At 48.6% G+C, this 13830-nt stretch overlaps 1 pseudogene; it reads left to right on the top strand.

The window, feature by feature from the left end:
- Positions 1 to 487: 487 nt before the first annotated feature.
- Positions 488 to 13830, top strand: part of LOC121866555 — a 21273-nt pseudogene continuing 7930 nt past the window's right edge.

The raw sequence follows: 13830 nt of genomic DNA, 5'->3' as shown, positions 1-13830 counted from the left end.
AGTGAGTTCTGTTACCTGAATGACAAGATCAGTTCTGGTGGGGATGCTGAAGCCTGCAAAAGTTAGAAGTGGCTGTAAGAAGCTTAGAAAGTTCTATCTTTATTGATGGCAAGATGACCTTCTTTCCATATGAAAAGAATGTGTACAGCTGGTGTGAGAAGTGTGATGGTGTATGGCTGTGAAATATAGATAGTTAATGAGGATGACACAAGCAGACCTGAGCAAGCTGAAATGAGAATGATGAGGTGGATGTGTAATGTGACACTGAAAGACAGGTCTTGCTCAGAGCTAAGAAAGTGGTTGGGTATTGAAAGCATTGGCAAAGTTCTGCATGTGGAGAGATTGAGTGTGATCAATTGGGGGCAAGAGGTGTATGAGCCTAATAGTGGAGGGGAAGAGAGCCAGGAGTAGGCCAAGAATGGCATTAAGAGTCTCGGAGGCTGTAAGGAATGACATGAGTTAAGAATCTGACAAGAAACTGTGCAACATGGAGAACTGCCATCAGGTAATCATGACTAACTCATGCATTTGTGGAAAATGGCCCTAAATGGTGATGACTCCATGACTTGGGTGTGCATATTGACAACGAAATGAAGTTCTTTAACCATTGTAAGAAGGTAAATCAAGTAACTAAGCTAGTAGGAGTTCACCCACCTAGACAATCCGACCCTCATAACACTTAAAAAGTGAGGTGCTTCCTCATTTGGAGTAGTGTACTGTACTGTCACACTATATGGTCCCTAGATATGATAAAACTCTCAGTTGATTGAAAATTTCCAAAGGAGAGCAACCAGACTGATGCCTGCACTACAGCACCTTAATTACCCAGAAATTAGAATGCCTACAACTGCCTAGCTTGTACTATTGTAGTGGCTCCTCTCCCCTACAACTTCCAACTGAGCTCCGGCCGCGCGCCTACCAACCAATCAGCGTACAGCCAGCTATGCCTTCGCTTCAGCTTCCCAGTCACATACACCTCGTGTCCTGCGCCACTTGGCTTACATCTCAGAGTTCTCCAGCGACATCTAACACATTAAAGGCAGCCACAACGAGATCGCTGACACCCTCTCTCGTTGTATATCCAACATTCTTCCCTCATCTCCACCCATTGATTATGGGCAGCTAGCCGCGGCTCAAGAGAACGAAGAAGACCTGGCAGCATACAAGACACCCCCTCAGGCCTCACACTCCAAGAACTCTCTGTTCCTGGCACGAAGATAAAATTGTGGTGCGACGTATCCTGTGGGCAGCCTAGACCGTTCTTGCCTCACGTCCACCGCCGCGCTGTTTTCGACCGCATCCATGGTCTCAGCCACCCGGGTGTGCGGGCCTCCCAGCGCCTCCTCACACAACGTGTCGTCTGGCCCGGCATCAAGTCTGATACTAAGAAATGGGCTGCCCAGTGCCTGGCCTGCCAGTCCTCCAAAATACATCGTCACATACGGGCCCCCTCAGGAACCTTCCCTATTCCCAAAGGACGTTTTCAAGTACTACACCTCGACATCGTGGGACCTCTTCCATCATCCTACGGTAGCACCTACATCTTCACCTGCATCGACCGTTTCACCAGGTGGACAGAAGCCATTCCCATGCCCAATGCTACAGCAGAGACTACTGTCCGCGCCTTCATGTCCGGTTGGGTTTCCCGTTTTGGCCCCCCTGCAACCTTAATCACTGACCGAGGAGCCCAGTTTGAATCACAACTCTAGCAGCACCTCCTACAGTTCCTCGGCACGTCTAGGCAACGCACTACAGCATACCACCCTCAAGCCAATGGCATGGTAGAGCGGTTTCACCGTCAGCTGAAGGACGCACTCAAGGCACAGCACGACCCTTACAGCTGGACTGATGCACTTCCCTTAGTGCTCCTCGGTATCCGTGCGTCACACAAGGAGGATATGGACTGTAGCCCAGCAGATCTTACACTAGGCGAGCCCCTTCGCCTACCCAAGGATTTCTCACTCCCTCCTGACCTCCACCAAACCACTCCTGCCGTTCGTCACGACTTACTCCAAAAGCTACGACAAGCAGTTTCTGCATTCAGAGCTACTGCTCCACGCCAGCCTCCTCGGCGCCCTGAACACATCCCTCCTGCACTACTCACAGCCGAGTATGTTTTCGTCAGGCATGATGCTCACTGCAACCCACTACAACGCCCCTACGATGGACCCTTCCAGGTGGTTACCCGTTCAGCAAAGTTCCTGACGATTATCCGGAATGGCAGACATAACACTGTCAGCATAGACCGAGTCAAACCGGCCACCTTACCCGTTGGGCCCCCAGCCCAGCAGCACCACCAACAAACTACGCCTGCACCAGTCTACCCGCAGTTACCACCGGCAGCAACATCATGCCCACGACATTTCTGGGCACCCTCTTTTCACCCTGAGTACCCCCTGTTCCTGTCCTGAACCCTGCTGCTGTTGTAGAACCTGCTCCTATCATAGATCCTCCTCCTGTCATAGAACCTGCTCCTGCCATAGACCCTCCTCCTGTCATAGAACCTGCACCTGTAATGGACCCTCCTCCTATTACAGACCCTCCTCCCGTCATAGAACCTGCACCTGTAATGGACCCTCCTCCCGTCATAGAACCTCCTCCTGCCATGGACCCTCCTCCTGTCATAGAACCTGCACCTGTCATGGACCCTCCTCCTATCATAGACCCTCCTCCCGTCATAGAACCTGCTCCCGCCATGGACCCCCCTCCTGTCATAGAACCTGCACCTATCATAGACCCTCCTCCTGCCATGGGCCCTCCTCCTGTCATAGAACCTGCTCCTGCCATGGACCCTCCTCCTGACGCAGCCCCTGCAGCAACAGGAGCACATCAACCATTGCTTGTACAACCTCCTCTAATCCCAAACCCTCTTTCTCCCCCTAATTCTCCCACAGGTTTTGTGTCACTAGACGGAGTTATTACACGTAGCGGCCGAGTCGTACGTACACCTGCCCGGTATGTGTTATGTGTGGGACGCAACCCGGACAACATCCAGCCTCCCGCCGCGCCGGGAGGGGAGGGGGAGTATTGTAGTGGCTCCTCTCCCCTACAACTTCCAACTGAGCTCCGGCCGCGCGCCTACCAACCAATCAGCGTACAGCCAGCTACGCCGAGCGACTAGGTCTATGCAGTGGACGTAGTGGTACGATCACCGACCTAGTTTCGACTTTCAACCTCCAGCTCAGGATCAGAGCGTTTCACACCTTACGCTTCAGCCGCTGTGATTGGCCCTCTCGCTACGCTCACCCCAAATCCTGATCCTCGTAAATTGTATAAATACGGCCATGCCTGGCCAGGGAGACCACCACACTTCACACTTCGCTCCTGAACTAAGAACACCTCTCAACAAGACCTCCTGCTGGACCCGGAACTGTGAAGACCGCCCTCTCTCTGCTGCCATTGTTTGGCCATCTTCCCGGACCGGACCATCCACCACTGACATCGTCGACAACAACTCACGAGCGTTTTCAGTTCATCGAGCATTAGCTTGCCCTCCCCACTGGTGGTGTGAGTGACCCACACTCCAGCTGGAGAGCAGCTATAGCGCGATATTCCCGACGTGGTTTGAGCTCTTTTCCTTCTACTGCTATTTTTCCTTTTTTCGCTCTGGCCTAGGGACCTGCACCCTCAAAAGTGTATTCGTCCTGCAGTCCCCACTGTAACTGTTCACCTCCCTCCCAGGAGATTGTGAACACGAAAGGGGGCTGGAGCAAGAACCCATCCCAGCCGAGTCTTTCCAGGAAAACCGTGATCGTGCGGGTCCACCTGGAAAGAGGGTAGCAATCCTTATCCTTCCCCAATAGGCACACTTAGCTCACGTCTATAAGTGAGCAGTCACATACACTAGGAAGTAGGCTTCCCCAACGGGGCTCCGGGAGAGAAGCTCAGGAACCACTCTACGACCACCAGCCAGTGGGGAGTGCTGAAATTCCTCTGCTACTTACTCAACCGGAATAGGTAGGTTTTAATAAAAAAAAACAAAAAACAACAACCACCGGTTATGGAGCGCGTACGCCCTCCTAACCGAGACCCGTGCCTGAACCGCCAACCTGACGACCCGAACTACGACAGGCTCCGCACAGAGAAAGCGGACCAGTTACGCACCTTCAATAAAGCCCTAAAAAGCAGGAACACTGCCACCACCTCCAACAACTCCACCACCACTGCTACCGCCACTGAGGACGACAACTGGACGAAGGTAGAAAACAAAAAACGCCGACGTGCTTCTTCGGGAAACGAATGCCGTCAAGCAGCCCAAAAGGCACCCATCACCACCACCAGCTCACCTCCAACGACACTGCCAAAATTCCGGATCACGAAAACGGACACAAAAACGACATATGCCGCCATCACAGAGATAGAAAAGCAAAATCCACTGGCCAAGTTCTCAGTGCGGCCCAACCTAAAGGGGGAGATGATTATTCACCCCAAAGACAAGGACTCCGCCACCACCCTCGACACTTACCTGCAAAACACCACCACTGTTGCATCAACCAAGCTGGACCCCGCCCAGAAACTGATGAAGTCGGTAGTCCTCTGGTACCCAAAGGAACTACCCCTCGAACCCCTGGAGAACCACCCGAAGATCCTAAAAGCCGAGAGATGCTCTCCCCCGTCCGACAAGACGGCCACCACAAAACAAGTGCTCATAACGCACTACGGTTCACCCCCCAGCACCATAGACCTCAAAACCTGGGGGATCTACGAAGTGAGGCCCTTCGTCCCAGAGCCCCTGCGGTGCTTCAGATGCCAGAAATACGGGCACCATCAGACAAGGTGCACGTACAAGGAAATCTGCGCAGTCTGCGCACAGAAGCATGGCACACACTCCTGCCTCACCAAGTTGAAAAATGGAGAAAAAATTGCCCCCAAGTGTGCCAACTGCGGGGGCAAACACCACGCCTGGAACCCTGGATGCTCCAAGAGGACAAAGAGGGTCCAGGCAAACCGACCAGCAGCAAGACTGGCCCCCACCGCCTGCACACCAGCCCCACCAAGTATCTTCGTGTGGGGAACCCAAAGGCCAAAACACAAAGCCAACCTCCTCAGCCGGTCAACACCCAAAGTGCAGCTCAGTTTCCTTTCCTCAATACGGCCACACCTCAGCCACCCAAGCAGCAGACAACGACAACCACGAAAAAGACAAAAGAAGCACACACCAAGGCACCAGAAGGAATGATACACGTATTAGACCTAGCCAAGGTACTGACAACCTTCGCGGAGGGCCTAGCCGGACTACTGGGCCACAAGATCCAACCCACACAGCTCCAAATACTCATGGGGAGCGTCCTCGGGCAAGTCGCCACAGCTCCAGCCACCTCAGTGGAGGAAGCCACGCCGGTCCTCACACGAGTGACAGCCGAGGTACACTCTACACCGAAAAAGGCCACCAGAGAACCCAAGATACCGACAGCTCCCAGAAAGAAATTGGACGTTTCAACTCCCCTGAACCGAACCACGGCCCAGAAGGCAAAAACCACAGAACAAGAAGATATGAACCTGATTCAGTCGGAATCGGACTTGAACATTCCATCGAGGACCACCAGAAGTCTCCGATGAAACAGTGGTGGAAAACATCAGCACCCTGAACATCCTTACATGGAATGCTCAGGGCATCAAAAACAAGAAACACCTCCTGCAAGAAGCAGCAGCCAAGGACAAGCTTGACATCATACTGCTACAAGAAACACTTCTACAAGAACACCACTGTTTCAAATTCAGTGGTTACAAGACATACAGGAGGCATTTCACGCAGGCGTCAACTAGAGGATGTATGATCTTGGTCAAGTCAAGCATACCCTCCTCCGAGGTCACGCAGCAATTTCCATGTGGGGAAAACATCGAGACACAGGCCGTCAAAGTAACCCTCCAAGAACGGGAATTAACTGTTCACAACATCTACAGAAACCCAAGGGGCTCACTGGAGGTGACTCAATTATTCGCTTCGGCCGCTGACCACGCCACACTCATAGGAGGGGATTTCAATTCACATCATCCCTTCCTAAGCTCGGTAAGCCCCACAAATGAAGACGGCCTACACCTATACACCACCTTTCAAGACACACCCGAAATCTGCCTCCTGAACACCGGAGAGCCCACCCACACTAGGGGAGGAAGGCTAGATCTAACCTTCGTCTCCAGTGCACTACAGCCTTCGGCCTCCTGGCAGCTACACCCCACGCTGACCAGCGACCACTTCGCCACCCTAACAACGCTGAAGGTGAACAAACTCCCCACTCCACCCCCGCCGAGATGGAGATACAATACCCAAAAGGCAGACTGGGGACTCTTTAAGAAACACCTGGCTAAGTGGCGCGAAAAATCACAGCCGGCCGGCGCAGCACCCGTGGACGAGACAACCCTCCACCAACAATTGGTTGAGGCGTTTCACCAAGCGGCAGAAGAAGCTATCCCCAAAACAAAACCCACATCAAGACAGTACAATGATTACTGGTACTACTGTCCCAGGGTGAAAGAACTCAACCACAGAGTGAACATGGCCCGAAGAAACTACAGGAGACATTCCACGGAAACAAACAGACATCTCCTGCACGTCATAGTTAAGGATACCAGGGAAGAGAAGGAAGAAATATAAAACGTAAGCTGGCTCAAGTGGTGCTCCGAACTGAACGAGCACACCTCCCTTGGCAAGATCTGGGCCCAGATCCGAAGGGCATCTGGGAAGGCAACACCACCACCACCAACCCATCCCAACCCAGAAGAGGAAGCCGAGAGACTTGCAAAACTGTTCTCTGACCGAGCAGCAACGAAAAACCTCCCGAGACAGGCGGAGGAGACACAACGGCGTCTGCGACAGGTCAGACTCCAGATGATCGAAGAGGCCTGCAACAGTGAAGATGACGCCGACAGACCTTTCAACCAGCAAGAACTCCAGAAGTCGCTAAAACGAAGCAAGGACACAGCACCAGGGGCCGACAGGATAACCTACTCCATGCTTTCCCATGCCGGTAAAGCCGGACACGAGGCTTTGCTAAAAGTCATCAATGCTTCGTGGACAGCACAAAGACTTCCACCGGAATGGAAGAAGGCAGATATACAGCCCATTCCGAAGCCCAGAGAACCAGACAAACCGAGGCCAATCTCCCTTCTCAGCTGCATAGCGAAGACGGGAGAAAGAATGGCTCTCAACTGACTCAAGTGGAAAGTAGGCAGCCCACACCCTCACATTTTTGCTTACACCGAGAACACCGGCACAGGCAACAACATCGCCGAGATACTCAGCACAGTGGACTACAAACCAGCTCTGGTGGTCTTCCTCGACCTGGAGAAGGCCTTCGAACTAGCAAATCCACTGGCCATTACAACGACGCTCGCTGAAAAAGGCGTGAAAGGAAGGTTGCTGGGGTGGATCCAGAACTACCTCACACAGAGAGAAGCAAGAGTACGCTTTCAGGGAGCAACCTCAAGCTACAGGGTCCATGAAAACGGAACCCCACAAGCAGGCATCCTCAGTCCAATGCTGTTCAATGTCCTGATGGAAAATCTTGTCAAACTTCCTTTCAGACAAACAGCCAAGCTCCTATGCTATGCAGACGACTTACAGTTTATAGTAAGAGGATCAAACAGACTAGCCAACACGCAACACGCACTCCAACTTATAGAAGAGGAGTGCAACAGACTTGGACTCAAGATAAATCCAGCCAAGTCGAAAGCGATGGCCATCTGCACAGACACACCAGACAAGATGCTCTCCATACAAAACACGCCGGTAGTCTGGACCAACACCCACCAGTGTCTTGGAATCTGGTTTGACCAGAAACTCACCTTCAAGCCGCAACTCGAGTATCTCAGGCACAGGACGAAGAGCAGACACAATATAATGAGGTCGCTCACCAGCACAACCGCAGGAGCAAACCTTCATGTGCTCAAAGCCTACTACACGGCCGCCATCAGATCGCTGGTAGATTACAGTGCTCCAGCACTCATTGGACTGAGAGAAGACCAAATAGCTAAGCTAGAAGTCATCCAAAATAATGCTCTCAGGACCATGCTCGGAGCACCCATGTGGACCAGAATTTGCAATTTGCAAATGGAAACTGAACTACCACCCCTGGCAGTACGAGTCAAGCAGGTGACAGCCGGTCTCCTCGCCAAAATCTGTAGATCAGATAAGCCCACAGCTGCCAAAATTCGAATCAGTGCCACCCTCCACCTCGACCACAGAGTGCGAGGGGCCACCTGGTCGCACGAGGCAAGCGAGGTCATCCGACACCTGCAAGCAGAAACACTCGTCAAGAACAACCAAGACACACGAGACAATGGTTACGTAGTTCCTCCACCATGGAGCCCTCCTCCAGCCACATTCAAAATTACCGACCTAGGCGATAGTAAAGCGAACCTCCAGAAGGAGGACCTCAAAAAAATAACTCTGGAAGCTATAGCCACCGAGACACCGGCTGATGCAGCATCATACTTCACAGACGGCTCTGTGGATCCAAAACATCATACATCCGGAGCGGCCTTCTACACCCAAGGTCAGACCCTCCGATGGAAACTTTCTAATGACTGCTCCACCCTACAAACAGAGCTGGTAGCAGTCTCAAAGGCCCTACAACACGCTGCAACACAACACAACAAGTCCATCATAATTCACACGGACTCGAAATCGGCCATGCAGGCGCTGCAACACAGCCAACCAAGAGACAACGTCCACATCATAACCTCGATTCTCGCACAGCTACAGGAATTAAAAAGACAAAACCGCCCAGTCGTCTTACACTGGATTCCCAGTCGTGTAGGGATCGGAGGAAACGACGTGGCAGACGAAGCAGCCAAGGCAGCTACACGTTCTAGTAGCGTACACTTTCAAGTTCCAGCAAGCGTGCAACAGATCAAGAATCACCTCAGAAAGACTAGCAAACTCCACATCAAAAAGAGCTTCCTTCACGCATTCAACGCTGGTTCCCAATCAGCCAAATGGTACCTGGCGGCTACAAAAGGGGAACCACCTTTCTCGGACAAGAAAACACCAAGACAAACCCAAGTCAGCCTTCATCGACTACGACTAGGGTACAAGTGCTCCTGGCAGATGATCGGAAATGACGTCATGGAATGCACCTACTGTCAGGAGCCAGCAGCCAACCCACTTGAACACTATCTCCTCGACTGCGAAGTCACACAAGACCTCTGAAACAGAACTCAAAACTCCCAAGAAGCACACGCAACACCAGCGGCCACTCTAACCCGAAAGGCCCAAACAAACCACATTCACCTCCTTCTCCGGGCCATCACACGATACCCACCACCCAGATAGCTTAGAAAGTATCCTCTCCCAGCAAGTGCGGACCCCAGTTCGGGGGGCGCGCCACTCCGAAACTGACCACGTCCAAGAGTGGGGGTTGGTGGTAAGCGTCCACTGATCGGGGGTCCGCTCACACTTGCAACCTGCAGTATCCTTCCATATCTGCAGGTAGGACAACCTACAATCCCAATCCGGTCTGGCTGCTCCAGGAGCTCCAGCCGGAACCACCGAACGGGCCGCCTATAGGCAAAGGCCCGTGTCGGACTACGGACCGACAATCTCAACAACAACAGCCAGGGAGACCATTCTACACTCGGCTACCGGACCAGCAACATCTCTCACAGCTCCTCACCACCCAGCTTCCTCAGAAACCTCCTCGCCCTACAGGACCTCTGAGCAAGCTTCTCCACCTAGTCACTCCTAAGCACTGCGCTATACAACAATATATATACAAAAAGCGCATTGTGAGTTTCTATTCTACCTCATTCCTGAGTGTGAGATATCTGCATGTACGTACGTTTGTGTGCCCATACTAAGATAATTGACAACTGGCCACATACAGTACGCTACAATACTATAGCCAGGCACCTCAGAGGGCATTACTCAGTTGAGTTTTCATACCTGGAGCTGGCAGATGCCCGCCTCAGTTGGGGTCAGAGTTTAAGGTTGAAGAAGCCTGAAGTTCAAACATTAGTCATGACAAATTTTTCTAGGGTGAGAGTTGGGAACTCCTGGAACAATTTTCCTGAGAATACTGTGCCAACAGACGGGCAAGGGGGGACCTAGTTGAGGTGTATAAGCATCTCAGGGGGCACTACTCAGTTGAGTGTCCTTACTTGGAGCTGGCGGACGCTCGCCCCACAAGGGGTCACAGCTCAAGATTGAAGAAGCCGCAAGTCCAGAAAACCGTGAGGGCAAACTTTTTCGGAGTGAGGGTTGTAAACTCTTGGAACAATCTACCAGAGAGTGTTGTGACGGCACCGAGTGTGAGCTCTTTCAAGAGAAGACTTGACCAACACTGGAGCGGGTTCAGGTACATTCAGGAGCCGGTGCATGCCCAGTATTTGCCAACAGTGCGTGACAGAGACGTGACCGATCGCCCGGGCGGCTAGCGAGCCGATCTTTTGGTGAAGAATATAAATGAAAAGAGACGTGACCGATCGCCCAAGCGGCTAACAAGCCGATCAGTGGCGAAGAGGATAAAAGTAAAAAAAAGTAAAAGTAACACCGACTCGCCGAGTGTGAGCTCATTCAAAACCAGACTTGGCTAACAGTGGAGCAGATACAAATACATTATGGAACCAATACATGCCCAGTGCTTGTCAACAGTGTATAACAGAGACGTGACTGACCGCTCAAGCGGCTAATACGCCGATGAGTGACGAAGAGGATAAAAGTAAAAGTAATATATGACCCTACACCACATGCTTCAAATGGCCCGCGTCGTCGTGTCATGACGTCATTGATGTAAACACAGTGCAGCTGTTATCACTACCCCAAGAAATTCCAGGTATAAAAACATGATATATAACTATTTTCCTGGAAGTAATGTTTTCTCCGCCATTAATGATAAAAGACACATTATCAGCCACTTTGTGCACATTGAGCCCTTGTAATAATGAGTGTGTTGCTAAAGTACATAAAGTGGTGATAACGTGCGTCAGTGAGCGGTGGCAGTGAGGCAGCTGAGGCTCAGGGAAGGTCGCCGTGTGACGTTGAGTCATCCTACACAATATTGTTAGTGGTTACCTTGAGGCAAGACACCTGTGAAAGGTATGGCTGAGTTGTAATTTCTGTTGACAATTTTGTGCCTCAAATGAATCTTTAATATGTAATGGAACATAGTTAAAGTGTTCCTTCTGAACACAACTGTACTCAAGATGGTCTTCCTGCTACAGGTCATCTCATTTGCAAAAGGGTTGTGACTGAACTGTAATGTGTTGTAAATCTTAAGCTCCATATATTATATGGGGTCAGTTTTGGTAAAAGTGTATTTTAGGGTTGCCACTTTAATTATGAGGTAAATTTGTAGTTTCAACCAACGACTGCTCTCGAGTTGGGCAATGTGTTTTTCCCGGTCCGACTAATTACCCAAATGTAGCCGCAATGAAGTCAAATAATGGTCCTACATGAATGAATCTGACTACTAACCACTTCTCGACTAGTATTTGGTGTCACAAAGTCACAAAAAATTGGAAAACTTACTTTAATCTGAGTTATTAGATCGGGTGCATGTTCCGAGGGAGCGAGTAATTATCCAAATGTACCCAAATGTAGCCACAATGAAGTCAAATGATGGTCGTACAAGCGTAAATCTGAGTTGTGTTGTGTTAGGCTAGGTTAGGTTAGGTACATGCACTTGATTTATTAACTCAGATTAAATTAAGTTTACCAATTTTTTGTGACTTCGTGACACCAAATACTAGTCGAGAAGTGATTGGCAGTCCGATTTATTCATGTAGGACCATTATTTGACTTCATTGCGGCTACATTTGGGTAATTAGTCGGGCCCTGTTTTTCCGATGGTTTAGACAATTTTAAGACGCCTTTCTTGTTTCCCTCGCAAAAACAATTAAATATACCAGGGGATTCATGACAGGAATTCACCATTAAAAAGAACAATCAGAGTGTGGTGAGACTATACATTAAAAAGAACAATCAGAGTGTGGTGAGACTATACATTAAAAAGAACAATCAGAGTGTGGTGAGACTATACATTAAAAAGAACAATCAGAGTGTGGTGAGACTATACATTAAAAAGAACAATCAGAGTGTGGTGAGACTATACATTAAAAAGAACAATCAGAGTGTGGTGAGACTATACATTAAAAAGAACAATCAGAGTGTGGTGAGACTATACATTAAAAAGAACAATCAGAGTGTGGTGAGACTATACATTAAAAAGAACAATCAGAGTGTGGTGAGACTATACATTAAAAAGAACAATCAGAGTGTGGTGAGACTATAAGACAGTTCATAATGAACCCAGTGACTGCTGAGGAAACTTGAAAATAAATTAAGTGGAATAATATTGAACCTAGGAGAACACAATACAGGCGGAATATTTGAGTATAATGGAAAAACAAAACTGGTGTCATAATGGGTTTTAAAAGTTTTTTTAAATAGCTGTGACTGTGGTGAGGAATACTTTAAAAGGCAACACATAGTAACAACAACAATGGCTGAGAAGCTGGAAAAAATTAGAATAGTGGAAAAGACAATGAAATTTTTCAGGAAGCAACACTAGACAAGCAAGGGTGCTAATGAGGTCAAACAACAGCTGTACAGCTAAGCTGACTTTTGATGAATATTATATTGCCACTCGGACACAAAGGTTTCCCATATCTCCGTACATATTGAAATTTTATCTATTAAGAGGAGACTGTAGGTGAAGTCATCCCAGTAGCTAAGTCGGTTTATGTGTAGATTAATGCTGCCAAATATTCTAGCAAGAACACACTGCTTTTCCACCATAATTTTTGTTGTTAATTGTTAGTGAATGTTCTCTTTTGGGGTAGTGTTTTCTTTTTATAATTTATACAATAATGCGTCGGCTGACCATGGGAAGGGGGTGTGTAGTGTCGGGTCGTCTAAATTACATTACCATGCAATACAATACTTGATCCAACTCTAAAAATAGCATTTCCCAATAAGGGAATATGTTACTTTAGGTGAAATAAGGATCGTTAAATACTGACAGCATTATATAACCACTCATGGGGGTGTGGTAAGCCACCCATGTAAGAAGTTGGGTATGGAAGTTGGCAATGTCACCCCAAGCACTGAGGCCTGGTGGATAATTCAGTCAATTCAGTACATTTTAAGGTCCTTGACGCTAACTCTGAGGCTGATTGTAGGAGTTAAGTTAGATACTGTACACTGTATTACCTCTAGTCGAGAATTGGGGAGATGGCTACCGATTTTTCCCTCATCCAGTCATCCATAAATTTCAGCACTTTATTAGAGGATGACCAGGAAGAGTGTGCAGTGCTATACTGTTCTCCATAATATATTTTTCTGTTTGGTGCAACTGTTATACTTTTGTATTATATATGCTGTACAGTATTTATGATGATTTTTGTGACAAATTTTCATTTTGGATTGCCAGGACAACAAGGATGGAAAGGTAATATTATTAGTAGATAAATTGTAAATGGTTGTGTCACTGAGTATAGTTGCAACATAGAGTACCGTATAGCTTCTGAACTCATTTTACAATGTGTACAGAGTTGTAAAACTACCCACTGTATGGTACAGTATGGTCTGCTTTATGTACTGTATTTACTTCTCATGTGGGGGTGAAATAACAGCATTGCATTGTATTTAACAACAGCAAATTTTGATAGTTTGAAGCAAGTATATACTTATGTATCTGGAAGTGTTTGTGGTTTGTTCATAATTGTATAGCAGATTTTACTACAGTATTACTGCTTTCAAATATATTTTGCCCCTTGTACATTTATCACTGTTTTTAACCTTTTTATTTATTTGTGTTCAGTACTCCTGTAGGTTCAGTACAATATAATAACCATACAATTAGCTAAATTATTGTACAGTACTGTACTTGT

The sequence above is a fragment of the Homarus americanus genome, unplaced genomic scaffold, assembly GCF_018991925.1.
Source record: "Homarus americanus isolate GMGI-L3 unplaced genomic scaffold, GMGI_Hamer_2.0 scaffold16430, whole genome shotgun sequence".
Taxonomy (NCBI): domain Eukaryota; kingdom Metazoa; phylum Arthropoda; class Malacostraca; order Decapoda; family Nephropidae; genus Homarus; species Homarus americanus.
This window is presented reverse-complemented; position numbering and strand designations above follow the sequence as displayed.